General features: G+C 46.7%; 1 protein-coding gene across 11 annotated transcripts in view; it reads left to right on the top strand.

The window, feature by feature from the left end:
• LOC138750447 (beta-1,4 N-acetylgalactosaminyltransferase 1-like) overlaps positions 1-27,113 on the top strand; it is an 80,200-nt gene that overhangs the window by 824 nt on the left and 52,263 nt on the right. For 2 of the 11 annotated variants that reach the window (XM_069912502.1, XM_069912498.1), the window contains exon 1: positions 18,999-19,162. The exons of 2 other annotated variants lie outside the window; for them this stretch is intronic. The gene's annotated coding sequence lies outside the window, so the exon portion shown is untranslated. Of the gene's footprint in view, positions 1-10,994; positions 11,013-18,998; positions 19,163-19,594; positions 19,839-25,903; positions 25,994-27,113 lie in introns of those variants that run through there. 7 more of the 11 variants (XM_069912495.1, XM_069912492.1, XM_069912493.1 and 4 more) reach the window with 7 other exon arrangements.

Raw genomic sequence — 27,113 nt, 5'->3', positions numbered from 1 at the left:
GGCCCACCCTGTCAGTGCTGACGGTCCAGCCTCCGAGCCGCTTCCCAGCGCTCTTCCTTGTCACGTGCTCGCCCTGCTGCTTCTAAAACATTTGCAAAGAACCACTTCCCATCAGTTTAGAAATGCAGCTTTGGTTCCATCTCAGCGCCTTGCGGAAGAGGATGCCGCCAGATCCCCAGCGCTTGTCCTTCAGAGACTCCCCTGAACAAAGCCGAGCGCTTCTCCTTCTCGCGTCCGGAGAGGGGCTCTCAGCGCTGCCGTTCATCGGGCCCGGATACTTCGACCTGTCCCGTGTGAACGAGGAAGCCCTTGAAGGGCCGCCGAACCTGTCCGTGTGTGTGTGAAGCGCAACCTGCTCGCAGTCGTCAGCGGAGGGACCCGTGGGCTCTGAAATCAGCGATCCCTGCCAGTTCAACCACTGAGGAAGCTTTTGTCTCCAGGCGTTGCACAGCTGGGACTTCAAGCTCACCCAGGGGAATGTCCTTGATCAACCAGCCTCTGTTCTTGAAAGAAGACCCCGGGAGCTCGGCTCGGCTGCTTTTGCAGCGAAAGCCTCTCGGGAGCGAGTGGGGGGATCGCGGAAACTCCGAGGGAACTCGGGGCGCGGAATGAACCCTCCCAGCGAGCGACCATGGGCTACTCTCGTTTTCCCAGGGTCAGCTACCCAGTGGAATTCACATTGAAACCTCCAACCCTCTGCAACCCGCCGCAAGTGTTACCCACTGCACTTTAAATAGAATTCCAATTTCCCTCCTCCTGGTGATAATCTCTTTGCAGGCTCCAGCATGGAAAGACTGTTTTGAGCAGGGCGGTGATAAAGAATGTGACTGAGAAGCCCCTATTTTCTGCTGCCTGGAGCCGTCCCATCTCAAGTCTCCGCAAGTCCAAGCAGCAGACCTGCTGGTCAGTGCTCGAAATAAAGCCCAAGAATCTGCAGCTGACTTGTGAATGTAGAGAGCTTTAAAAAGACCAACCAATGACCATAACTGCATTCTAATGACATCCCAAAGGTCTGTCAGAAAGGGAACAAAACCATCTCCTGAATAGTTTCTAAGGTACGGCTGTAGAGATTTGCAAGTCTTCTGTGACAAACCAAGACTCGTGGCAGATTTGTAGAAGGCGCTTAAATTGTGACCTAGCCACACAGTCATGGGTGTAGAGTGAATCGAGCAATGGGCTAAGCACTCAACCTGTATTGATGGTCAGTAGGAAGAGGAGGAGAAGCCGACTGCTGACCTTGGACTCAGCCGCCATAAAAACAAGGCCTTAGGGATTCTGGGAATCATAATGTTACATTGGCACGACCTATTTTTATATGATATTCTGTATCAAACAAAGGACCACATTCTGGCCTCGATATAAATGAGAAAGGGGTACATAACTCCCTCTCTGAATGGGCTATATATTTCAAATTCAAGTTTATTTCTCGCCCAATGGTAGAAGAACAACCTGACAAAACAGCATTCTCCAGTCCTCAGTGCAAAACACTGCAAATAGACAAACTATACCTGTGCACAGTATGTAGATGCAAAATTAAAATAAATAAATAGTATTATTTAAAAATTTTATTCATTACTTTAAAACCACACAATAAAACATAATTAAAGATAATTCAAAACAATACAAAAAGATGTGGTATATAAAAGAAAAAAAGTTAAGACCCCCCCCCCCCCTTTCCCATATACCACTCCTTCCCCACCATCCTCTACAGAAGAAAAAAAAGAGATGAGTGGGACAAGAGACCCTCCACAGGGACACCTATTACTTTAAAGTCTCTTATAACGTACTGAGATCTTGAGGAGAAAGGGAATGTCAGAGTTTTATTTAAATATTAACACCCATATTTTGCAATTATGGGCTCCATATCTTCCAAAATATATGGAATTTGTCACTTAAATTATAAGTAATTTTATCAAGTGGTATACAACTCCGAACTTCAGCATGCCATCTTTCTACACCCAAATCTGTATCAGACTTCCAAGTTATGGCAACACATTTTCTTGTTATTGCTAAAGCAATTTGAACAAACTTCTTTTGATACATATTCAATTTCAACTTAGATTCAACACCTTTAACATCACTCAGTAAAAATATTATTGGATCATGTGGGAATTTAATCCCAATTAATCATTCCAATAATTTACCCATTTCTAGCCAAAAAGGTTTGACTTTAGGACACTGCCAAGTAGAATGCAAAAATGTACCAATTTCATGTCCACATCTAAAACATAAATCTGATAGAGTTTGATTCAATGTTTTAATTTATATGGAGTTGAATATAACCAATAAATAAAATTATATTGAACCATTCTATATCTCACATTTATTGTACTTTTCATATCTTCTCTATATATGCCAATCCAAACTCGTTCATCTATTTGTTTATTCAAATCTACTTCCCTATTTTTTCAAGCTTTCTTTTGTATTAACCTATATATCATTGAAATAAATTTGTTCATATTTCCTTTGCATAACAATAATTCTAATTCCATCTCTGCTAGTAATATCAGCTCTTGACCATAATTTTCACGTTAAAATTTCATAACTTGTTGATAACAAAATCCAGTATTTTCAGGTATTTTGAACAACTCCTTCATTCTATTAAAAGAAATAAATTACCCTGCTTCAAAAACAGCTTCTATCTTCTTAATTCCTTGGTACTGCCAAATCTTAAAAAAATTATTTCCCATGGAAAATGGAATCTGATCTTTTCTGGAATAATGTTATTTTTCCAGACAATAAACCTCTTTCCCCAATTTCTTTGTCAACCTTATTCCAAACCTCAATTAAATGCTTCAATATGGGAGTCTCTGTATTCATTGTTAACAACCTTAAATTCCATTTATAAATAAAATCTTGTAGGTTTGGTTCCCATATTTTACTAAATTCTATATGAACCCAAGCTGGAATTTTATTTAAATCATACATTACATTAACAAAATGCAACTGGGCAGATTTATAATAATTCATAAAATTAGGGAAATGCAAACCTCCTGAATCAGTGGTTCTCAATCCTTTTCTTTTCACTCACATACCACTTTACGTATTCCCTATGCCAAAGGTGCTCTGTGATTAGTAAGGGATTGCTTAAGGTGGTATGTGGGTGGAAAGAAAAAGTTTGAAAACCACTGTTTTAATTGTACCTAATTGACTCGTTATGTGCACCATTTCATAACTCAAAAGGAAATGGGCCAATGACAATTTTTCTCAAGTAAAAGATTTCAGTAACAATTGGGTCTAGAGCAGTGATTCTCAACCATCCCTTCCCACTCACATACCACCTTAAGCAATCCTTTACGAATCACAGAGTACTTGTGGCATCGTAATTCCAAGTTCATTTCTCCAAAAAATCTTTTGCCATCTTTCCTTTCCATAAAATTTCCTAACCCACAAATTTAATTCTTCAAATTTTTTTTGAGAAATTGGAATAGGGATCGATTGAAAAAGATATTGTATTCTAGGAAAAACATTAATCTTTACTCAATTTACTCTACCTATTAAAGTAATAGGTAACATATTCCATCTTTCCAAATATTCCTTTATTCTTTTTAATAATGGGGATGTAGTGTCTGCTACACAGAATGAAAGACACCACTACCACATTGGGGGTTTCAATGAACTGTTTATTCAAACTTCTCGTGCTCCCCTTTAATTGCGGAGTGAACTCCGCCCCTGCATCAGCGGTGATGTCACCACACTCGCCTGAGGCGTGCGCCCTGGCCTAAACCATGAGGCATGGAGGTCCCCCAACAGCGCCATCTTCTCACGCCACCAGTGCGATGATACAGTGGGACCGGTTCACCACAAGGACATATTGGAACTTAACAGTTGTAAAACTAAAAACGGTGGGAGGATCGATCTGCTGATCAGTGGCCAGAGTTACCTGTCCAATATGGACACTGCAAGGATCGACAATAAGATAGACAACAGACTCGCCAAGGCAAATAGCGCCTTTAGAAGACTACACAAAAGAGTCTGGAAAAACAACCAACTGAAAAACCTCACAAAGATTAGCGTATACAGAGCCGTTGTCATACCCACACTCCTGTTTGGCTCCGAATCATGGGTCCTCTACCAGCATCACCTACGGCTCCTAGAACGCTTCCACCAGCGTTGTCTCCGCTCCATCCTCAACATTCATTGGAGCGACTTCATCCCTAACATCGAAGTACTCGAGATGGCAGAAGCCGACAGCATCGAATCCACGCTGCTGAAGATCCAACTGCGCTGGGTAGGTCACGTCTCTAGAATGGAGGACCATCGCCTTCCCAAGATCGTGTTATATGGCGAGCTCTCCACTGGCCACCGTGACAGAGGTGCACCAAAGAAGAGGTACAAGGACTGCCTAAAGAAATCTCTTGGTGCCTGCCACATTGACCACCGCCAGTGGGCTGATATCGCCTCAAACCGTGCATCTTGGAGCCTCACAGTTCGGCGGGCTGGAGCCTCACAGTTCGGCGGGCAGCAACCTCCTTTGAAGAAGACCGCAGAGCCCACCTCACTGACAAAAGACAAAGGAGGAAAAACCCAACACCCATCCCCAACCAACCAATTTTCCCTTGCAACCACTGCAACCATGTCTGCCTGTCCCACATCGGACTTGTCAGCCACAAACGAGCCTGCAGCTGACGTGGACATTACCCCTCCATAAATCTTCGTCCGCCAAGCCAAGCCAAAGAAAGAAAGAGAAGAAAAGATGGACACTGTGGTCTGAAGAAGGCAACGGGAAACTACTGCAATATTTTTTCCCTTGTATAATCATGAACTCAACACCAACTACAGTCTCAGCTCCAAGGAATGTAGATGGCTGAGAGGGGATTTGATAGAGGTATTTAAAATTATGAAGGGAATAGATAGAGTAGACGTAAATAGACTCTTTCCCCCGAAGGCAGGGGAGGTTGGAACAAGAGCGCATAAGTTAAGGGTAAAGGGGCAAAACATTAGGTGAAATATTAAAGGATGCTTTTGCACTCAGAGAGTGGTGGTAGAATGGAATGATCTTCCAAAAGAGATAGTTGCGGCAGGGTCCTTTCTGTCATTTAAGAGAAGGTTGGTTGTGTACATGGATGTGAGGGGTTGGAGGGTTATGGGCGGAGAGTAAGAGGGGGAAGCTATTGGAGTTGTTCAAGTGAACTGGCATGGACTTGAAGGGCCGACATGGCCAGTTTCCACACCGTAAACAGTTATATGGTTATAATTATATGATGTGCGCTGCCACACAACTCCCCCCCCCCCCCTCCCCCAGCACTGGTTTATGTGTCTCGATGCTTGGGTGTGCGACCTCGTTGTTTCGACTGGGCCATCAGTACTGGCTGGCTAAGATCCAGGTGTGCCACCTTGAGTCTGTCGACTGTGAATATCTACTCCTTGCCGCTGATGTCTAGGTTGAATGTCTTGCCTAAGCGTTGCAGGACTTTGTAGGGGCCTTTGTAGGGGCCTTTGTAGGGGTGAGGTGTGTGGGTGAAATTGGGGATGCAGGACGGGAGGCTACCGTGGTGGATCGGTGGTGGGGGTGCTAATCAGGCGAGCATACTCCGCAAGTCTGCCAGCAAGGTCTGATTCTCTGTCGCGGAACCAATACTCAGGCTGAAGAACTCCCCGGGTAGTGACAGTGGTGTGCCATAGACCAACTCCACCAACGATACCTGTAGGTCTTCTTTCGGAGCTGTTTTGATGCCGAGCAGGACTCGGGGCAATTCGTCCATCCAGTTGGGGCCAGTGAGGTGAGCAATGAGGGCTGACTTTAGGAGCCAGTGGAAGTGCTTCACTAGGCCATTGGCTTGTGGATGGTATGCGGTGGTGTGATGAAGCTTGATCCCCAAAAGATTTGCCAGCTGTGACCAGAGGGTGCCCCTGTCGTTCATTATGTGTGCCAGGACTCTGAACCCAGCGATCCAGTGGGCAAGTAGGTTCCTGGCGCAGGACTCGGCGGAAGTGTCTCTCAGCGGGATGGCTTCCGGCCACCTCATCACATGGTCGACCACTGTCAACAAACAGCGGGCATCCCTGGACTCCAGCAAGGGGTCCACGATGTTGATGAGTTCGAACCTCTTGGCCGTGGAGTCAAACTGCTGTACTGGGGCCTTTACATGGCGCTGGACTTTGGAGATCTGGCACTGCATGCAGTTTCTCACGATTTAGGCTACCTGTTTCTTGAGGCCATGCCACACGAACTGTTCCGCCACCATGCGGACTGAGACCTTGACCGAGGGGTGAGCCAAGTCATGGACCAGGCTGAAGGCCTGCGATCTCCATTGTGGTGGGACTACCAGGAACGGCGAGCCGGTGGAGATGTTGCAGAGCAGCGGGTCAGAGCTGTCTGGCAGTTGGCGGTCCTGGAGCCGGAGACCCTTGATGGTGGTGTGGAAAGCTTGTATGTCTGCATCCTCCTTCTGCGCCTGCGCAAGCAGGGTGTAGTCCAGGCCAGGGGCGAGGCTATGGATGGTGGGCCTTGAGAGTACATCTGCAATGACACTGTCCTTACCCGCTCGATGTCGTAGGACAGATAATGCTGCTGACGTGCCGACCAGGGATCCTTTGACATTGCAAGGGCCTGAGTGAGCAGTTTGTGGTCAGAGAAAACGGTGAATGGCCTGCCCTCTAGGAAGTACTGGAAGTGTCTGATGGCCAGGTACAGGGCCAGATGTTCCCTGTTGAAGGCGTTGTATTTTAGTTCCCGGGTCGGAGGTACTTGCTGAAAAACGCAAGTGGGCGCCACTGGCCATTGATTGGTTGCACCAGAATGCCCCCAACGGCCATGGCTGAAGTGTCCACTGAGAGTGCAGTGTGGGCATCAGGCTGTGGGTGGGGTGGTAGGGTGGTGCTTGCCAGGGCGTCTTTCATCGCGCTGAAAGTGTTCTCGGCCTCTTCCGTCCATTCCATGGTTTTGTTCTTGGTGGCGATCAGTGCGAACAATGGCCGCATGATGCAGGCCGCCCCCGGGATGAAACCGTGGTAAAAGTGGGAATAATTTAATTTAAATACATTTTCTAATTCACCTTCCACCTGAATACCTAAATATTTTATTCCAACATCTGCCCACTTAAAATCAATGACCTTCTTACAATTAATAGTATTCTTAAATAGTAAAGTATTCTTAAATAGTCACGGAGGTTTGTATGAGCAGTTCATCAGCCATTCACCTGTCTCAGTGCCCATGGGAAGAAGTTGTTTCTCAGTCAGGTGACTCTGGCTCTGATACCCCTGTATCTTTTACCTGATGGGAGTAGCTGAAAGATGCTGCATATGGGTGGTAGGGGCCCTGAACGATTTTGCGAGGCCTCTTTAGACAACAATCCCGGTAAATCCCATTGGTCGAGGAGAGGGATACTCCAGTTAACCCCTCTGCCACCCTTATGGTCCTGAGGTCCTGATCTGATGTTCTACATCAACTGTAGCACACTGTAATGCAACTGGCCAGGACACACTTGAGAGAACTCCTGTATAAAGTTGACAGGATGGTGACCGGTACCCTTGCCCACCTCAGTCTTCTCAGGAAGTCCAGTTGCTTAGAGTGCTTTATATAGTGGGTTAGAGGCTTCAAGTTTCACTTATAAATGCTGCTTCAGCCATGTCAAGAAGGAAAATAGAAACTCCATGCAATAATTTCCATCCAATGTGATCAGTCTGGTCTGATTGAGAATCTCCTTCTCTATGTGATCCACACTGCTTGGTTGTCTGTAGTGGATATTGTTAAATGTCCAATGTTGCTGCTTCACTCTAGTTTTTAAAACTCTTCATGCAAGCCTATAATACATATTAACATGAGAAGGCAATGATGGAACAGCAACTTGCCTTATTTTTATACCTTATTTCCACTATAGTATTGATATTATTAAGTGAGGATGAGCTCCAATCATCAATGTTGTTTGGCATCAAAGGCCACTCTCATTAGTAATCAATCACAGCTTGACAGTTTGTACAGGTACCTGGACAACTTTTGAAAATGCAACATTTCCTATGGTCATCTATAAACCGTTGCTGAAAGGAAGCTCTCATATCCATCAAAGACTCAGCTCAATCCGAATGACCTCACAGGATATGAATGATTGTTTTAGAAACATATTCACTGATAAATGGGAAGAAGCATCATTGCCCAATTGCACAACACTGTCTCGCACTATCATCAATGAGGTAAAAGTCCAGATCATCTTTATTTAGTCATTCATTGCTGGATTAAGCTGTGTAGGTAAGTAATATTTGGATTTAAACACTAGGACAAATATTCCATTACAATTTAGCTTAAGCTATGAATCAAAGAAGTTTAAAACTTAAATGTTGACTACATTTGTGTAATACCCTTTGCATCTTGTTTAAAGGGTGTCCTAGAGCATTGAAAGGCCAACAAAATACCTTTGAAGTATAATGTAGGGAACACAAGGAATCAATTTGCATTCAGCAAGCTCCCACAAGAAGTAATGTGATAATGAATAGCAATCCGTTTTCGTAACATGGGCATTGGTCAGGACTTTAGGGTATAAACAATGTAATGGTTTATACATATTTGGGAGAATTTTGATCAGATTAGTAGGTTACATACATACACACATTTTAAAACAGATCTTATTTGAAAGACAGAAGAATTCATTTTCAGTAACATTGCAGAACAGAGAATGCTAAGCACATTTCACAAGTAGGTGTTAATTGAAATGATGTTGTGAAATGAATGGACTAGAGACAAACAGGCTACAAGTACCATATTCATCCCCCTTCTTAAAGTGAGTCTCAGGTTGGAGGGGAGGGGGAAAAAAAAACAAAGTCCACCAACATTGTTGTGCCGGGTGTCTGCTAGATACAGTCATTGGGAGAGAAAAATACATATTACAAAGTTTACAAACTCAGATGATCTGGTGGTCGCCAATCACAGGACAGGCTCTTGGTCAATGGTTGGTGCAGACGGGGCCGCCTAAAGTTTGGCTGGGTCAAAGATAGTCAGGGCACCTGGTGGTATGGGTGGGGTGTTGCATGGCAGGGAGGGGTTGTAGGTCGGGTGGGTCCACAGGCAGCAGGGACCCATGGTTTATGGTGGGCGGGGGGAGGATGTTGGCTCCAGGGTGTGTCCTAGAGGTGCCAGGGGTTCCTGGGATGGGGGATGGGCTGGGCTCACTGGTGCCAGGTCCCAAGTTGAGATGGTGTCCTCACATCTATTGGGGTACAGCACGTAGGCAGTGAGACCTCCCCATCACTGATTTCATGAGGATGGAAAAGAGGCGTTCATGAAGAGTCTGCTTGGTAGCCTACATAAGAGTGACCATATAACATGGAGTGCCTCGGGAATGGCTTCCTGTCAGTAGTTGATGGACCATCCCTTTGACCTAAAGGCCAGGAGGACTGGCTTCCAAATTACCCCATTCTCCCGCTCTACCTGTCCGTTGACCCGGGGTTGTAGCTTGTAATTTTTGATCTTGCCTCTGTGGCTGGTGCTAAACATGAAAGCCACTGTGCGTTGGTTGGTGAGGAGAGTGAACCACCTTCCAATGGCGGACTGCTTCCACGATCACCTGGGCCTCTTTTTCGATGGAGGAGTGCCCGAGCTCTGAGCCATGGAGGGTTCAGGAGAAAAATGCCATGGGTCCGCCCCCTTGGTTGAGGGTGCCAGTGAGGGCAATGTAGAGGCATCATACTCCACTTGAAATGGGGTGTTTTCATCTATGGCATACATTGTGGCATTGGCGATATTGGTACAAGCCCAGAGGACCCCAAAACCCAGCAGCAATAGATATTCACCAAGACAAATGCTTACTTAAACATTTATCTTTAACTATGAAAACAGAATCACACTTGAACTTGTCACCATGAACTTAACCCCCTTCTAATTTAATGTGTGTGTAAATTTAGAAAAGTTCCTGATTCATAGTCCAATCTCACTTCTCATTTCTCCAAGTTCACTGGTTGTAGGGAATTTTTATACTATGCACAGAATTTAACATTTATGAAATTCACCAGGCTTTGGTCCTTGAAAAGTAAATGGTTTCTGCTTAGGAAGGTTCTTGTCTGTTTTCAGAGAGAGATTTGTTATTCCTGGACACAAACTGATTCCTTTTAATCAACCACTTCAGTGTCTTGCTGAAGAAACTTTCCCCATCAGGGTTCTCCAGATGATAACCTCCTTCTTTCAGGTTACCACTGAGTTCCTTTTTGTTTCTCATATTTCAAGTGAAACATTAGGTGGTCAGTCCTCTCCTCTTGTATAAACCACAAGGGCTTTGACCAGGCTGAACCATGCACTCACAATCCATATCCCAAATGGGGTTTTTCCACAAGCTTGCCAGCTTGTCCTGTTCCAGTTCCAGCTGCTGCTGCTGAACTGTAGCACGGCAGAACTGAAATCTCTCTCTGCTTCCAAAACCACATGACCCTCTTAAAACAGCAGGCTGCACTCCAGACAGCCTGCGGCTCCGAACTACTCCTCCGATCTCTTTCATCTGTTGCTTTTCTAAACAACAATCCATTAGTGAAGTCTCTTGGGCATTCCCCAAAGTTTTTGCAAAGGCCCCCAGGAGCCACCCTGTCTGGCTTGAGCAGATCTCCAGTATTTTAAATGAGATCTGTTTTTAATGTATTTGTATGTGACCTACACTAAAAAACCTGGCCCAAAAACCTATCTATATGCAATACAAACACAACATAATCTGTCACAATATCCTTTCTGATGTGGGCGAAGGCCATTTGCGCCTCAGCAGGGAGGGGAAAGGAGATTGCTTGGGCCAGTGGGCAGACCTTATCTGAGAACCAGGGAACCCCTGGGAATAGTAAGAAAATAGCCCCAGGCACCTGTGCAGGGCCTTGAGGGTCTGGGGGAGTGGGAGTTCCAACAGGGGGTGCATGCATTTGGGGTTGGGACCAATAACACCATGTTCTACGATGCACCCAAGGATGGCGAGGCAGGTGGTGCTGAACAGGCATTTCTCCCTATTATAGGTGAAATTTAATGCCTCTGCTATCCAGAGGATCTTCTCCAGATTAACATCGTGGTCCTGCTGGTCATGGCCACAGAGAGTGACATTGTCCAGGTAAGGGAAGGTCGCTCCGAGGTTATGTCGGACTACCATGTGGTCCATCTCCCTCTGAAACACGGAGACTCCATTTGTGATCCCAAAAGGGACCGGGCGGAACTTGTAAAGGTGCCTGTCAGCCTCAAAGGCAGTATAGGGCTTATACCGGGCATGGATGGGGAGCTTCTGATAGGCTGACATTAGGTCAATGGTGGAGAAAACCCTGTACTGGTGTATCTCATTGACCATGTCAGCAATACGGGGTAGTGGGATGGCGTCAAGCTGGGTGTACCAGTTGATGGTCTGACTATAGTCTATGACCATCCTCTGTTTACTGCCAGGGGCTAGTGCTGGGGTCTATTACCCCTTCTGCCAGAAACTGTTGCACCTCATCCTTGATGAAGACCCTGTCAGCTGCACAGTAATGTCTGCTCTTGGTAGCAATGTGCTTGCAGTCTGTGATGGAGTGGTCCTGGGCCGCAAAGATGATGGAAAAGTTCTCTGGGCATACATTGAGCCCCAGCGTTCGGACCACGTGTGGGTGCACAAAGCTTTCAGTACTACCGCTATTGAACAGGTTTTTTTTTTACCTTACCATTGACAGCAAAGTCCATCGTTGAGCACCTAAATCTGTGGGGATGTTGTCCAACAGCATGGTGGACACTTGGACTGACTTGTGATCCAAGTCACTGCTTCTAGCTGGCAGTGGTGAGTAGCTGTTTGTCAGTGTAGTCCTGATGAGCTAGGATGTTGGAGACATCATCATCTGTATGGCATGGGAGGTGACAAGTGTGCAGTCCGTGGTTGGCTGTATGCGCGCATGTTGACCGCATTGGCGGGTTGGAAGTGACGTGTTCGATGTGGGTGCAGGTCAGCTGGTCTAAGATGGTGGTGCCCATGGGGAGCACATGGCAATGGCATGGTTCGACAACCAGTCCATAAGTGACATCACCAGTGCAGGTGGAAGTGATGGGTGGAGCAATGGCACTGCCTGATACTTGCACGTGGAGGCACCCGGATGGTCGAGGGGGGCGTCTTCCAGCTGGTTGCAGAGGGCCACAGTGCTCCTGGCAGTTTTGGAGAGGTAAACATTGGCAAAGTAGCCTTTCTTACTATGTCGGGAGCAGTGAGAGTTCCTTGCAGAGCAGTTCTTCCGGGAGCATCTGTGGGACTCACACCGAGACCTGCAATGGCAGCAGCGATTGCTTGTCCACAGAAGGGGCCCTCTGCAGCGGTGGCAGTCATCTGCATCGGCCAAGCTGAAGGGAGTGGCAGGCGAGCATCGAAGTCTTCTGCATGGTAGGCTGCAGCTTCCAGGGAACAGGCCACATCAATGACCGTTGTGAGGGAAACATTGCTTTCTTCTAGCAGTCTCTGTCGGGTTGTCCTCAATCGCAGACCTTGCACATGTGTATCCCGGATGAGTCATTCCACTTCCCCAGCAGTTATCCTGGTCTCAGCCATGCACGGAACGCCAGTTCACGCAATGCCCAAGGTAAGCATCTACGTTTTCGTCTGACTGTTGTAACCTAGTGCTAAGTAGGTTCCTGAAGTAGAGTACATTCACTGTGGCCTGGTAGATGCTTTCCAGGATGGCCATCACCAGTTCACACTCCATGTAGTCACAGATTTCCTGGAATACAAACGGGACCAGTTTCATGCACAGTACCATGAGTTTCTTCTGGTCTAAGTTGATGACCTCAGCCAGAGTGGGGATGATTGCCCCGATCACATGCTTCCAGATCTCGATGGGGGGTTGATATCCAGCTTCTTTGTGCTGAGAAACTTCTCCATGGTTTTTTAAAATTAAGCTAATTAAATTATGATGAGCTGCAGGGAGCACAAACAACAATAGGCTTTAATTAGCTTAAAACTAGCACACAAGGTTCAGTATCCTTTCTGGCTCCAAGTGCTCTGCTCCTGCTCAAGGGCCAGCGTGTGCCTTTATGTGGGGCCAGTGATTGACAGGGAGTAGATGGATCCAGTCTCCCAGGTAACATCCCTGCAAGTACAATAGGTCGCCCCCTGCAGTAGACAGTGCAGGAGTGCGGACAGGCACAGACGGTCACCCCTTCAATGAACCTCTCGGGTCTAAACAGGAGAATGACAGTAAAACACGAACATTTTCCTGTTGTTTCTTAAATGATTGGAATTTCTGGAAAATTTCCTTTAAATAAAAAGTGTTGAGAATGTGAAAAGTGCGATCACAGGGAAAAAAAAAGGACATCATCCACCAAGATTCATTTAAGAAGGGGTTTAAATAAACTCTATACTGCATGGCTGGAATGAGCAATGTGAGGAGACTTTACATAGGTTGCGATCAACAGCGTACATCTTTTCCAGAGGATTGATTTGTTTCTCTTCTGTAAATTCTATGCAACCTTGCCACAAGTGACGAACATCACCACAGAATGACCATCTGTAAATGAACCTGGCATGCATGCTGTGTCTGTCTTGCTGCTGCTGTTAAACAATCCACTAAACTGGCTTGTCTGTCGAAAGAATCCTTAAACATGTTGAATGCAGTGATATTTCTGTGCAATAAATCTCTGAAGGATTTTTTGCTGTCTTGGTTCATTCAAAGTCAGAGTTTGAACAATGTGTTTCAGGTCAGTTGGCGAGTGTAAATGGACACATACTTCTGGGGAATCTGATTTTAAAATTTAGAGATTCAGTAATTTTGTAGTTTCATCTCTTTATTTATACTTGCAATTTAGAGAAGGTTCGGCTGATCGATTCTTTGGGTGAAAGTTTGTCACAGGAGGTTTTTTTTTATGAAAACAGAAAGTAGCATTTCAGTCAGTTAAGCACTTGTCCAGTCTGTGACAGAGTCATCTACTGCATCCGGTGGTGTTCACGTTGTAGCCTTCTCTACATGAGAGAGACAGGACGCAGACTGGGAGATTGCTTCACTGAGCACCTTCAGTCTGTCCGCATCAGCGACAGGGATCTCCCAGTAGCCACCCATTTCAATTCTGCACCCCACTTCTGTCTTGATATGCCTGTCCATGGCTTCACAGCATCAAACCCAAATCACCTAAATTGGAGGAAGAACACCTAATTTTCCATCTGGGCACTCTCCAGCCTGATGGCATTAACACTGACTTTTCTGGTTTCTGCCAGCCCACTCCCCCCGCCCCCTCCCCTCTCTTTCCCATCCCTATGTCTTTTTTCCTCCAGCTCTCCACCCCCTTCCCTCTCTAATCACAGAGCCACCCCCCCTTCCCCCATCTGCTGGTTGCTCATCAGTGACCACTCACAGATATGAAGCAAGATCAGAAGATGCTGACGTGCCTCTACATGCTCCTGGCTCATGTCCAAGGCAGGTATGAGGGAGGAGGCTAGGGCTTTCAGACTTTATTAGGGGATATTATGGGGAGGGGCTACAGGTACAGAAGGCGGGCCAGCCTGCTCAGCTCAGTGAGGACATGGCCAGACATGCCCACAGTGCTGTTTCCTCACTGGTGTGCCCTCCCTCCCTTGTCCACATTACCTCCAGCCTATAGGCCCATTCCCCTCCCCAGGCCCCTCTCACCACTCCCCCCCCCCCATTATTTTGTTTGAGTGCCTCCCCACATTTTGTTCATACCTTGATGAAGGGCTCAAGCCCAAAACATTGGTTATGTATCTTTGCCATATAAAGTTTGACCTGCTGAGTTTCTCCAGCATCGTGTTTTTACACAGAGTTTGGCCTTGCTGAGGGGCTACATATCCTGCCTGGGTCTGGGATCCCAGGATTGAGCACGATACTACACAGAGGGTTCAAGCATAAAACATACCTTTCCTCCACGTAATGTTTAAGTTGGTCTATTTGTCACCCGATTGTACCAGCAAAACCTGACGAAATGGCGTTCTACAGTCCACAGTGCAAAAGAGTGAAAAGCATGCATGCAGACATAAAACATATACAGAAAAACGACATGTAGGTATTGTTACAGCCCAAAAGGACCCCAAAGCCCAGCAGCAGTAGTCATTCACCAAAACAAGTGGCTTTCAAAACAAAAGTTATTTTAATCAACTTCAAACATGAAAATAGAATCAAACTTTAACGTGCTAAGCAGTGGGTTTCCTGATGAGAGATGAATACCACATGTTTGCAAAGCTGTGTATAGAGGAACCGATCAGTCCTTAAATGATTCTTCCACCTGGTAGCCACAGTGGAGGTGAGGATAACACGAAAGATGTGATATTGGGTATGTACATGTAGCCTCCATTTTGTGATTCACAATCCTGTGGAGCCCCAAGCAGTGAATGACCTTGCGACAAGAATGTGGACAGATTGTTGAATCAAGAATTTCAGCATGAAAGAGGGCGCACAAAATCAGTGAACCGGTGCGGACTCGAAAGGCCACATGGCCTGTTTCCGCTCCATAAATGGTTATATGGTAACTATTCTTATACTATACTCTATACTAACCCAAATTATCCCCTTCTAATTCTAAGAAAATTTAAGAAAAGTTCTTTGGTTCACAGTTCAATCTCACTTCTTCTTCCAAGTTCTCTGGTTGCAGGCAATCACTATACTGTGCACAGAATTTAACATGTATAAAGTTCACCAGGCTTGGTGAATGTTTACCGCTCAGGAAGGTTCTTGTAGGGTTTGCAGAGAGAGATATTTGTTGCTCCAGGATTTCCACAACTAAGATACCACCAGTAGTCACCCCAGGGTCTCACTGATGAAACTTGCCCCATCAGGGTCTTCTAGATGGTAACCTCTTTCTTCCAGCTACCACAGAGTTCCATTCCTTCCTCTATTTCAAGAGAAATATCAGACAGATAGCACTTCCATTCATCTACTGCTTTGGAACTTGCTTTCATCAGTTTCAAACAATTTTCCCTGGATTACACTTCTCAGTTACTTGTCAGTGTTCCAAACACTGACAGACTGAGCTATTAACTCAACTCTCTCTCTTTTCCAACTGAAACTCCAAAGAAAGGATATGACTCATGTCTTGCAAAAACCCCACCTTCCTGAGCAAAACAACGGGGTTTTTTCTTCTGCTCGCTCCATCTGTTGTTAGGTAAACAATCCAGAATTGACCTTTCTGTGAGTACTTTGCAGAAAGGGTACTGATAGACATGAGGACACCAGCAAGACAATGGTCAAGCATTTTATTGTCATTTCAATTAACACCTACTTGTGAAAGGTGCTTCCATTCTAAAAAGAGATCCTGCAATGTGAATTCTTCAGTCTTTCAAATATGTGTGTCTGTATATGACCTACTCTAAATCTTATAAATTCTCCCCAAATATTAATATTGTTACAGTATGCACAGTACCATCAACACATAGAACATTCTTCTTCTTTGGCTTGGCTTCGCGGACGAAGATTTATGGAGGGGGTAAAAGTCCACATCAGCTGCAGGCTCGTTTGTGGCTGACAAGTCCGATGTGGGACAGGCAGACACGGTTGCAGCGGCTGCAGGGGAAAATTGGTTGGTTGGGGTTGGGTGTTGGGTTTTTCCTCCTTTGCCTTTTGTCAGTGAGGTGGGCTCTGCGGTCTTCTTCAAAGGAGGTTGCTGCCCGCCAAACTGTGAGGCGCCAAGATGCACGGTTTGAGGCGATATCAGCCCACTGGCGGTGGTCAATGTGGCAGGCACCAAGAGATTTCTTTAGGCAGTCCTTGTACCTCTTCTTTGGTGCACCTCTGTCACGGTGGCCAGTGGAGAGCTCGCCATATAACACGATCTTGGGAAGGCGATGGTCCTCCATTCTGGAGACGTGACCCACCCAGCGCAGCTGGATCTTCAGCAGCGTGGACTCGATGCTGTCGACCTCTGCCATCTCAAGTACTTCGACGTTAGGGATGAAAGCGCTCCAATGGATGTTGAGGATGGAGCGGAGACAACGCTGGTGGAAGGGTTCTAGGAGCCGTAGGTGATGCCGGTAGAGGACCCATGATTCGGAGCCGAACAGGAGTGTGGGTATGACAACGGCTCTGTATACGCTTATCTTTGTGAGGTTTTTCAGTTGGTTGTTTTTCCAGACTCTTTTGTGTAGTCTTCCAAAGGCGCTATTTGCCTTGGCGAGTCTGTTGTCTATCTCATTGTCGATCCTTGCATCTGATGAAATGGTGCAGCCGAGATAGGTAAACTGATTGACCGTTTTGAGTTTTGTGTGCCCGATGGAGATGTGGGGGGGCTGGTAGTCATGGTGGGGAGCTGGCTGATGGAGGACCTCAGTTTTCTTCAGGCTGACTTCCAGGCCAAACATTTTGGCAGTTTCCGCAAAGCAGGACGTCAAGCGCTGAAGAGCTGGCTCTGAATGGGCAACTAAAGCGGCATCGTCTGCAAAGAGTAGTTCACGGACAAGTTTCTCTTGTGTCTTGGTGTGAGCGTGCAGGCGCCTCAGATTGAAGAGACTGCCATCCGTGCGGTACCAGATGTAAACAGCGTCTTCATTGTTGGGGTCTTTCATGGAACATTACAACACGGAAAACAGACTCTTTGGCTCTTCTAGTCTATGAAGAACCATGATTCTGCCTAGACCCACTGACGCAGTCCATATCCCACAATATATCTCCCATCCATCTATCTGTCCAAAATTTTCTTAAATGTTAAAATTGAACCCCTATTTACTTTTTCAGCTGGCAGCTCATTCCAAACTCCCACTGCTCTGTGTGAAGAAATTTCTCCTCGTGTTCCCCTTAAACCTCTTCCTTTTCTCCCTTAACTCGTGTCCTCTAATTTGCATTTCACCAAACCTCAGTGGAAAAAGCCTTCTTGCATATACTCTATCTATATTTCTCATAATTTTGTCTCCCCTCATTCTTGATGTTCAAGAGAATCAAGTCCTGATGTGTTTAACCTTTATGCACAAATATGAAAATAAATATTATTTTAATAAATAGTTGTGTCACGAGAGTTATTTTCCGCATTCTCACTGTCGATGGGAACATCCATTGTTGCGTCAGACTTCCTGATGCTTGTATTTGACCCTGATGTTTCCCTCTCAATTCTCTCTGGGCCAACACCACAGAATGGACTTGGCCTGCATGGAGCTCAGACTCTTGTTGCCCTTCTCGCCCTGCCTGTCTGCACCAGGCATCACTCCCTGTGAAATGCCCCCTTGACCCTCTTCCCTCATGGCCCCAGAACGTGAGATGGTGCTCTGGGAATGTGAACACTAGTGCAGTTGGGTGTTCTTCTACTGGTCACCTAATGGTACAAAAACATCGTCAGATTTCTGAATGAATAATGAATCACAGACTACTTCACTTCCCCTGTGCCCACAGGATTGCACCCACACCTCCTCCCTCACCATGGTCTGAGGCCTCAAACTGGCCTTTCATGTGAAGCAACGTTTCACCTGTTCATCCAGAGGACTTATTTACCACATCCGCTGCAGCCTTTGTGTCATTCTCAGACCAGTCGCAACTAGGAGATTGTTTCACTTAACACCTCCACTCCACCTACAACCACAGTGACCTCCCTGTGACCAACCATTTCAATTCCGGGTCACACACTCCTGCACGCAGAAGTCTGGCCGTGGCCTTGTGTACTGTCCCACCTGACTACCCACAGATTGGAGGAACAACCCTCCAGCCACATGGTATGAACATTGACTTCACTGCTTTCCATAAAACCTGCTCTCCTTTTCTACCCCCTCCTCCATTCCCTGCCTTTCCAGTTCTATCACCTACTCATCCCTGCCTCTCCAACCCCCCCGCCCCCTGTGCTGCTGTCCCCTCCCTCCCTTCTCCACCTATCATCTCCTACCCTGCCACCCACCCAACCCATCCCTTTCCCCTCCCACCAGTAGTTATGTATCTCTGCCTTTGCTACATAAAGGACACTGTTTGAATTGCAGTTTCTCCAGCATTTTGTGTTTATATTTCACTTTCTCTTAACATTTTTTTAAAAAATAAATTAATTAATTTATAGCAATATCTGCACATATCTGCTGCAAAACAACACTGAATTTCTTTCCATGTTCATGACAATAAATTATGATTATAATTAAGAAGGCAAATGGGGTGTTAGCCCGGAAGTACAGCATTTGCTTTTGACAGCCACCACGAGGGTGTGGACTTTCTTTTTCAACGCAAATGTATTTTATCTTTTACTAAAGTGTAAGAGAAACTGTTAGAGCTGAAAGCTGGGGAAAGAAAGCAGAAGCATGCAGTAGAGGAACATCAGTGAGAAAGCAGGAGTTTAGTCCCCAAACAGGTAGAGTGTGCTCTCTCTTACAGCTGCCACATTATAACGAGAAGATCCAGTCTTGAATGACAGTCCGGAAATGAACCTGGCGTGCTGTGTCTGTCTTGCTGTTGCCGTTGAATGATCCACTAAATCTTTTTGTCTGTCGAAAGAATCCTTAAATATGTCGAATGCAAATGCATTTCTGTGCAATGAATCTCTGAAGGATTTTTGCTGTCTTGGTTCATTCAAAGTCAGAGTTTGAACAATGTGTTTCAGGTCGGTTGGCAAGTGTAAACGAACACATACTTCTGGGGAACCTTTGTCTCCTTATTTATACTTGCAATTTAGAGAAGTTCGATCGTTCAATTCTGTGAGTTTTTTTTAATGAAGTCAGAAAGTAGCATTTCAGTTAGTCAAGCACATGACGAGTCTGTGACAGTCATCTACTGCATCCGGTGTTCACATTGAGACCTCCCTATATCAAACTCAAGTTCAAGTTCTTTATTTATGGAGCATAATTTTTTCATCTTGCATTGACTAAAGTGCTGTACAAACCAAGGCAATAGATCAAAACTAATACTACTCTTTACAGAACAACGGATTAAGATGTTATATATAGACCACAATTGCAGTGAAGAGTGCAATGCTGTCAGGGGTGAGGAACGTACAAAGAGTTTCAGACGTTGAACACTAGTGACAGAAGGTACGTTTTTAACCTGGATTTAAAGCAGTTAAGGGAGGGGGCTAGTTTAATGGTCAGGGGAATGCTGTTCCACAGTTTGGGGACTGCATCTGCAAAGGTCCGGTCTCCCCTTTGTACGCGCTTAGTGCGTGGAACAGCCTGGCATCCTGCGGTAGCTGACCTGAGCTGCTTGAGAGCAGAGTAGGGTGTAAGCAGATTGAAGATGTTGGGGGGTGGGAAAGCAAGGTCATTGAGGGCCTTGTATGTAAGTAGCAGCAGCTTTAAGTCGATTCTGAGCCACACCAGCAGCCACTGGAGCGAGGCCAGAATTGGGGTGATATCCCTTTTCTTGGCACCTGTCAGGACCCTAGCTGGGACTTTCTGAACTGATTGGAGGTGGGTTCGGGAGGACTGGCTAATCCCAGTATGTAGTCCAGACATGAAAGATAAGGGCGTGATTAACCCTTGAGAGGTCCTTGAGTGAGAGGTCCTTGAGTGAGAGGTCCTTGAGTGAGAGGTCCTTGAGTGAGAGGTCCTTGAGTGAGAGGTCCTTGAGTGAGAGGACCTTGAGTGAGAGGTCCTTGAGTGAGAGGTCCTTGAGTGAGAGGTCCTTGAGTGAGAGGTCCTTGAGTGAGAGGTCCTTGAGTGAGAGGTCCTTGAGTGAGAGGTCCTTGAGTGAGAGGTCCTTGAGTGAGAGGTCGAGTATTTACTTTAACAGTGGTGCGGAGCTAGGAAATCCAGACCTTCATCATGACGTTGACCTATTTGTCAAATTTGAAGGCAGGGTCGAATAATACCCCAAGGGATTTAATGTGGGGTTTAATAACTGTGGATAACATGGACATTTTTGGTGAAATTCGGGGGGTGGGGGCGAATAGGATGATCTCAGATTTTGTCCAAATAAATTGGAGGAAGTTGCGGGCCATCCAGCATTTTATGCCTTCCAGATAGTTGATCTGGGAGATCGCTTCACTGAGCACCTTCAGTCTGTCTGGATCAGTGACAGGGATCCCCCAGGGGCCATCCATTTCAATTCTGCACCCCACATCTGTCTTGATATGCCTGCCCATGGCTTCACAATGTCAAATCCAAACCACCTGTAAATTGGAGGAACGATACCTAATTTTCCATCTGGGCACTCTCCAATCTGATGGCATTAACATCAACTTCTCTGGTTTCTGCCAGCCCACTCCCTGCTCTCCCTCTCTTCCCTCCAGCTCTCCACCCCCTTCCCTCTCCTTTCACAGAGCCATCCCCACCCACCCTCCCCCCCCATTTGCTGGTTTTCCCTCCCTCCCTTGTCCACCTATTACTTCTTGTCTGTGGGCCCATTCCCTTCCCCAGGCCCCTCTCACCACTTCCCCCACCATTTTGTTTGGGTGCCTGTCCTTTTTGCTCACTCCTTGAGGAACAGGTCAGGTCCGAAACATTGGTTCTATATCTTTTCCCTCTTCTGGGGGCTGCACGACCTGCTGAGCTCCACCAGCACTTCGGTGTTTCTACTACAATCACAGTGCCTGCAGACTCTTGTGTTCTCACATAGGGGGTGAGGTGAGACACAGCAGTTGCTCGGGAGAGGTCATTGGGGTAGTCTGTTGACTAGGATGGGATGGGGGCAGTAGAGCACTAGCGTTCACATCCCCACAGAGCACCATCTCGTGTTCTGGGCCCATGAGGGTCGAGGGGGCATTTCACAGGGAGTAATGCCTGGTGCGGACATGCTGCAGACAGGCAGGGTGGGAAGCAAAACAAGTGTCTGAGTTCCATGCAGGCCAAGCCCATTCCGTGGTGTTGACCCAGAGTGAACTGAGAGAGAAATGTCAGGGTCAACTTGAACATGATGTGGAGGAAAGATGTTTTATGCTGTGTAGTACCGTGCTCAATCCTGGGATCCCAGACCCAGGCAGGATATGTACCCCCTCAGCAAGGCCAAACTCTTCATGTAAAAACATGATGCTGGAGAAACTCAGCAGGTCAAACTTTATATGGCAAAGATAAAGATACATAACCAATGTTTTGGGCTTGAGCCCTTCATCAAGGTACGAACGAAAAGGAAGCAGGCGTCTGACTAGTAAGCCTGGGGAGAAGGAAAGAAAGGGAGGAGTACAGACCAATAGAGAAAAGGTGTACATTAGATATCGATAGGAGGACAGGAGAGGAAAGGTGAAAATTGATAGGGAAAGGGAGTGGGTGCAGTTGGCTTTGTGGAACGAGAGCTGGGGAAAAGGAGACCAGGAAAAGAGAGAGCTAGAGGGATGGAGAAATGGGGATAGAAGGGTGGGGATAACATAAACCGGAGAAGTTAATTTTAATGTCATCCATTTGGAGGGTGTGCAGAAGGGTGTGCAAGGTGTTGTTCCTCTGATTTGCATGTGGTCTCCATCTGGCAGTGCATGAGACCATGGACAGAAAGGCTGGCAAGGGAATAAGACCAGGAATTGAAACAGGAGGTGAGTGGGAGATTCCCGCTATGGCGGTGAACTGAGCCGAGGTGTTCAACAAAGCGAATCCCAGTTTGCATCCAGTGTTTCTGATGTAGAGGAGATCACAATGGGAGCATCTGATGCAGTAGATGGCCGCTGCAGATTCACAAGTGAAGGGTTGTTTCCCCTGTGTTGGAATCCTGAAAAGATGAGGAATGGGTTTCCCGTGCAGCTATGGTAACCTGCAAGTGTTAGATTTCATTACTGGCTAAGTTTGTAAGCTACAGGTACAGGCCCTCTGGATAAATACCCCTTACTAATGACTGACGCTATGCTAGTAGGATGCGATTAATTCACTCTGAACAAATGCCAGACTTCGCTACATCTACTGGTATCTGGGACACCTGGCACTCTCTGTCTCATGGACGTTACTTGACTCCCAAAAGGCCTGCAACCTGTCCCTGGTGACACGCGTTTGCAACAGGGCACATCTGAGAGGAATGGTTGAGAAGAGATGATGTGTGCTGATGGGATGCTGCTGTGGAATTTAGATATCTGGACAGCGATGGGGTGATTTGCTGGGTCAGAGAGCAGCAGCAATAATCGGGTCATAGAGTCATAGGAGAGCACAGCTAGTGTAGCAGTTAGCACAACACTGTTACAGCTCCATTCACCCGGGTTTGAATCCAGCACTGTCTGTAAGGAATTTGTATGTTCTCCCCGTGTCTGCGTGGTTTTCTCCGGCTGCTCCAATTTTCTCCCACCCTTCTAAACAGATGCAGGTTGTAGATTATTTGGGTACATTTGGGTGACGTGTGCTCATGGGCTGAAAGGGCGTGTTACTATGTTGTTCATTTTTAGATTTTTAATTAAATTTAAAATGTAGAAAGGATAGAGAAAGAGGGGATAGTCTGGGACAGATGGACATTCAGACAGAAGAGAGACAAAGTCATACAGAGACAAACAGAGAAAGATTTTGAGAGATAGAGGAAGACAAAGTCAGAGACTGGCACAGGGAGAGAGCGAGAGAGAGAACTGAATCGGAGAAAGAGAGACAGGAGACTGAGTCTGTTTCAGAAGGGATTGAGAGACAGAATGAGTAAGATAGAGGGGGGGGCAGAGGAGGAGGCTTGTGGTTGTGGCAAAGAGGCAAATTGAAGAGGTAGTTGCTGCAGGAAAGCTGGAGCTGGAAGGGTTGTGGTGAGCTGTGCCTGCAAGAATTGCCCAATTCCATGGGCATGACAAGATAAGATTCAGGTTCAGGCTCGAAACCACCACCCTTAATTCCTGTGGACGCTCTGTGACCTGCTGAATTTCTCAAGCACCCTTGTGTATTGCAAAAGGACTTGATAATAGTTACTGTTTCTGAAACAGCCCACTGATGAACGAGGGGAGCCACAGGAACGGATTATCAACTGGCACGAACAAATTGTGTACCTTGTCACCAGCAATTCTCAGTGGGGGCCCTATGCCCCTCCCCTCCCCCCCTCACCAACACCCACCCCCATCACATAGAAGCCTTGTTTTCTTTTTTACCTCACAACATAATTTTTTAAATATGTTTTTCTATGTCACCGGCAGTAAAGAAGAAACCAAAACTTGACTCCTTCATGGGGGAGGGAGCCAATAAAGCTTTAGCAACGTCTTACAGGGGCCATAGACAAAAAAAGTTTGAGAATGGCTGCATTACCACAGTGTTTGGGAGACTGTTACAGACTGTTAATTCTTCAACATCCGGGTGAATTTCTCGGTCACTATTTCTCCTTCCTCTCTGAGAACTTCAGTGGCTGTTCAATTTCCCCACAATTCTATTAAAATAACAACTAAATATTTTTGTCAGTGGAAAGCAGATTCTGTGTTTGAGGGTCTTGCATTTTCAAAGTTCAAATTGAAAGCATTTTATTATTCTTTGCCAGTCAAAATCATCTTTCATACATTTTTAAAAATGCATTTCCATCCTAAATGGAATCAGAAGCAGAATTTATTGTTATGGACATGTCACAAAATTCATTGCTTTGTGGCAGCATTACAGCTGTACTTCCTCAATCAAGATTTGGTCTGACACCAAAGACTCCTGAAAATTTCTACAGGAGTACCGTGGAGAGCATTCTGACCAGTTGCATCAATGTCTGTAAAGGAGGCGGCTACTCCCAGGATAAGAATAAACTTCAGAGGGTTGTTAACTCAGCCTCCGACATCACAAGCACCAGATTTCACTCCATCGAAGTGTGGTGATATGTATATACTGCTGTGTATGAGTGGCTGGCCTGCCCACTCATGTTGCACTCCCTAGTAACTCTTCCCCTTTTGACGTCGCTCCCCCATCCATTCATTTGAACACATGGAGTTGGGCCAGGTACAATCTAAAGTGTATTAAAGCCTATCGTTCCTCACTCTGTCTTTAGAGTCATTGATAGTTCATAGCAATTTAATACACTTTAATTTTCCACACGAGATGGACAAGCTGCTGAGACCCGACAGGCTAGACATCGGTCCACAGGAGCCTGGAGCTGTAGAGCAGTACGAGTAGTGGATCGTCTGCTTCTCAAATTTCCTCGAAGTTGCAGTGGACTCGGATGAGAAGAGATTAGAGGTCCATCGAGCATACCAGGGAATCAGGAACTGCACAACCTACCCAGAGGCCATGGCTGAACTCTGGCACCTCTACCGACCATGCGTGAATGAAGTGTACTCACGATACCTTCTGGCCTCGAGGAAACCGCAGCCTGGTGAGACAATGGATGGGTTCCTTTGGGCCCTGTACGACCTAGGGAGAAACTGCTGTAGCACTGTGTTGACCCCCGTACCTGCAGCCCAGTGTGTGGAAGAGTTGTTCCGAGATGCCTGCGTGTCAAGGGTGAGATCTGACTATATCTGCCTGCGACTGCTTGAGGAGGACAAGCTGGCTGTGAAGAGAACCTTCCAGCTTGCTCGGACTCTCAATTCTGCCCAGCACAATGCCGAGGCAATCGCTGCTGGTAAGAATTCACCCTCACATGTGGGTTGTGGGCCCTGCCATTTTGGGATCACAGACTGCCACCGCTGCGATTGGACACCCAAAGTGCCACTTCTGCAGCCAGCAAAAACAGCCCTGATGAATCTGTCAGGCAAAGGAAGCCACCGGTTCAGGAAGTCTGTAAATCCAAACCCTCCCGAGCGAGCAGCACTGAGTGCACCCCCCAGGGGTGAGCCATCAATCCTGATGTCACTTCCAGTCCTGAGAGGTTCAGCCATGTGTGCGACCCGGGAGATGCCATCTTACCTAACGTCTCTTCCTCCTTTCTGGACGACGCCACTTTGGCCACCTTCCTCCTCCTTGCCTGGTACGACTGCATGGTCAACATGGGAGCCATCATCTTACCAATCAGGCCCCCCCCTCCAACAGTGACGACAATCCATTTCTGGCATCCATCATACTGAACCAAGGCAGCCCTTACCTGATCGCCTACTCGATGATGGAGATTGAGGTAAATGGGAAAAGAACGAACTGCCTGTTTGACAATGGGAGCACAGAGAGTTTTATCCATTCGGACTCTGCCCACAAACTCTCTTGCTTAGACCTACGAGTGGCACAATCTCTATGGCTGCATAGGACCAATCTGCAGAGATCCGTGGGTATTGTATAGCGTTGTTAATAATTTTCATTTGCCTTTGATGCCACAGCTCTGTGCACCGATCCTCCTGGGCCTCGACTTCCAAAGCCAATTCAGGAATGTCACGATGGCATTTGGAGGACCACAGCCACCATTAATGGTATACAGCCCCCGCCTGTGGCCTCTCCACCCTCCGCATATCCCCTCCTCATTATTTGAGAACCTGACCCTGGACTGCCAGCCCATTGTGACAAAGAGCAGGCGCTATAGCGCTGAGGACAGGGCATTTATAAAGTCCAAGGTGCAGTGACTCCTGGCGTAGGGGATCATAGCTCACAGTTCCAATCCACGGAGAGCCCAAGTTGTGCTGGTTAGGGGCAGGAGTAAACCCTGGATGGTAATCAACTACAGCCAGACAATCAACTGATTTAACAACAAGAAGTGTGTGTTTAGCATTACCCGCCTGGTCCTCCTTGGATGCGTTGTGGCACATCGTGTCATTGCCCCTGATCCAGACCACATGTGTCCCCTTATGGAGCTCCTGATCCCACATAACTTCAAGGTGCTAAAACAGTGCCTGGGGTTCTTTCCTTACTGTGCCCAATTATGCCGATTAAAGCCTACCCCCGATAAGATCCACAACCTTTCCCTTATCGGAAGAAGCCCAGGTGGCATTCACCCAAATCAAAGGAGACATTGCTAAAGCCACGATGCATTCCGTGAACGAATCCATCCCATTCCAGGTGGAGAGCGGTGACTTTGCACTGGCTGCCGCTCTCAACCAGGCTGGCAAGCCAGTGGCATTGTTTTCCTGTGCCCTCCACAGTCGTGAAACATGGCACTGCTCAGTCAAGAAGGAGGCACAGGTGATCATTGAGGCAGTATGCCACTGGTGTCACTACCTGGCTGGGAAAAGATTTACACTGCTCACGAACTAACGAGCTGTGGTCTTTAAGTTCAACACCAAACTGCGGGTTAAAATCAAGAACGATAAAATCCTGAGGTGGAGAATCGAGCTCTCCACCTCCAATTATGATATCCTGTACCAGCCAGGCAAGCTCAACGACAACCCCCTCCCCCCCAGATGCCCTATCCTGGGGGATGTGTGCCACCATGCTTCTCGGCCACCTCCAGTCCCTCCACGACGACTTCTGCCACCCTGGAGTCAGGAGATCGTGCCACTTCTTGAAAGGTTGGAACTTCCCGTACTCCATCGAGGACATTGGGTCTCTAACCAGACACTGTCGGGTCTGCGCAGAATGTAAACCACAATTCTTTCA

Source organism: Narcine bancroftii, unplaced genomic scaffold (assembly GCF_036971445.1).
Source record: "Narcine bancroftii isolate sNarBan1 unplaced genomic scaffold, sNarBan1.hap1 Scaffold_151, whole genome shotgun sequence".
NCBI lineage: Eukaryota > Metazoa > Chordata > Chondrichthyes > Torpediniformes > Narcinidae > Narcine > Narcine bancroftii.
The sequence above is the reverse complement of the archived record's forward strand: the minus strand, read 5'-3'. Positions and strand labels throughout refer to the sequence as shown.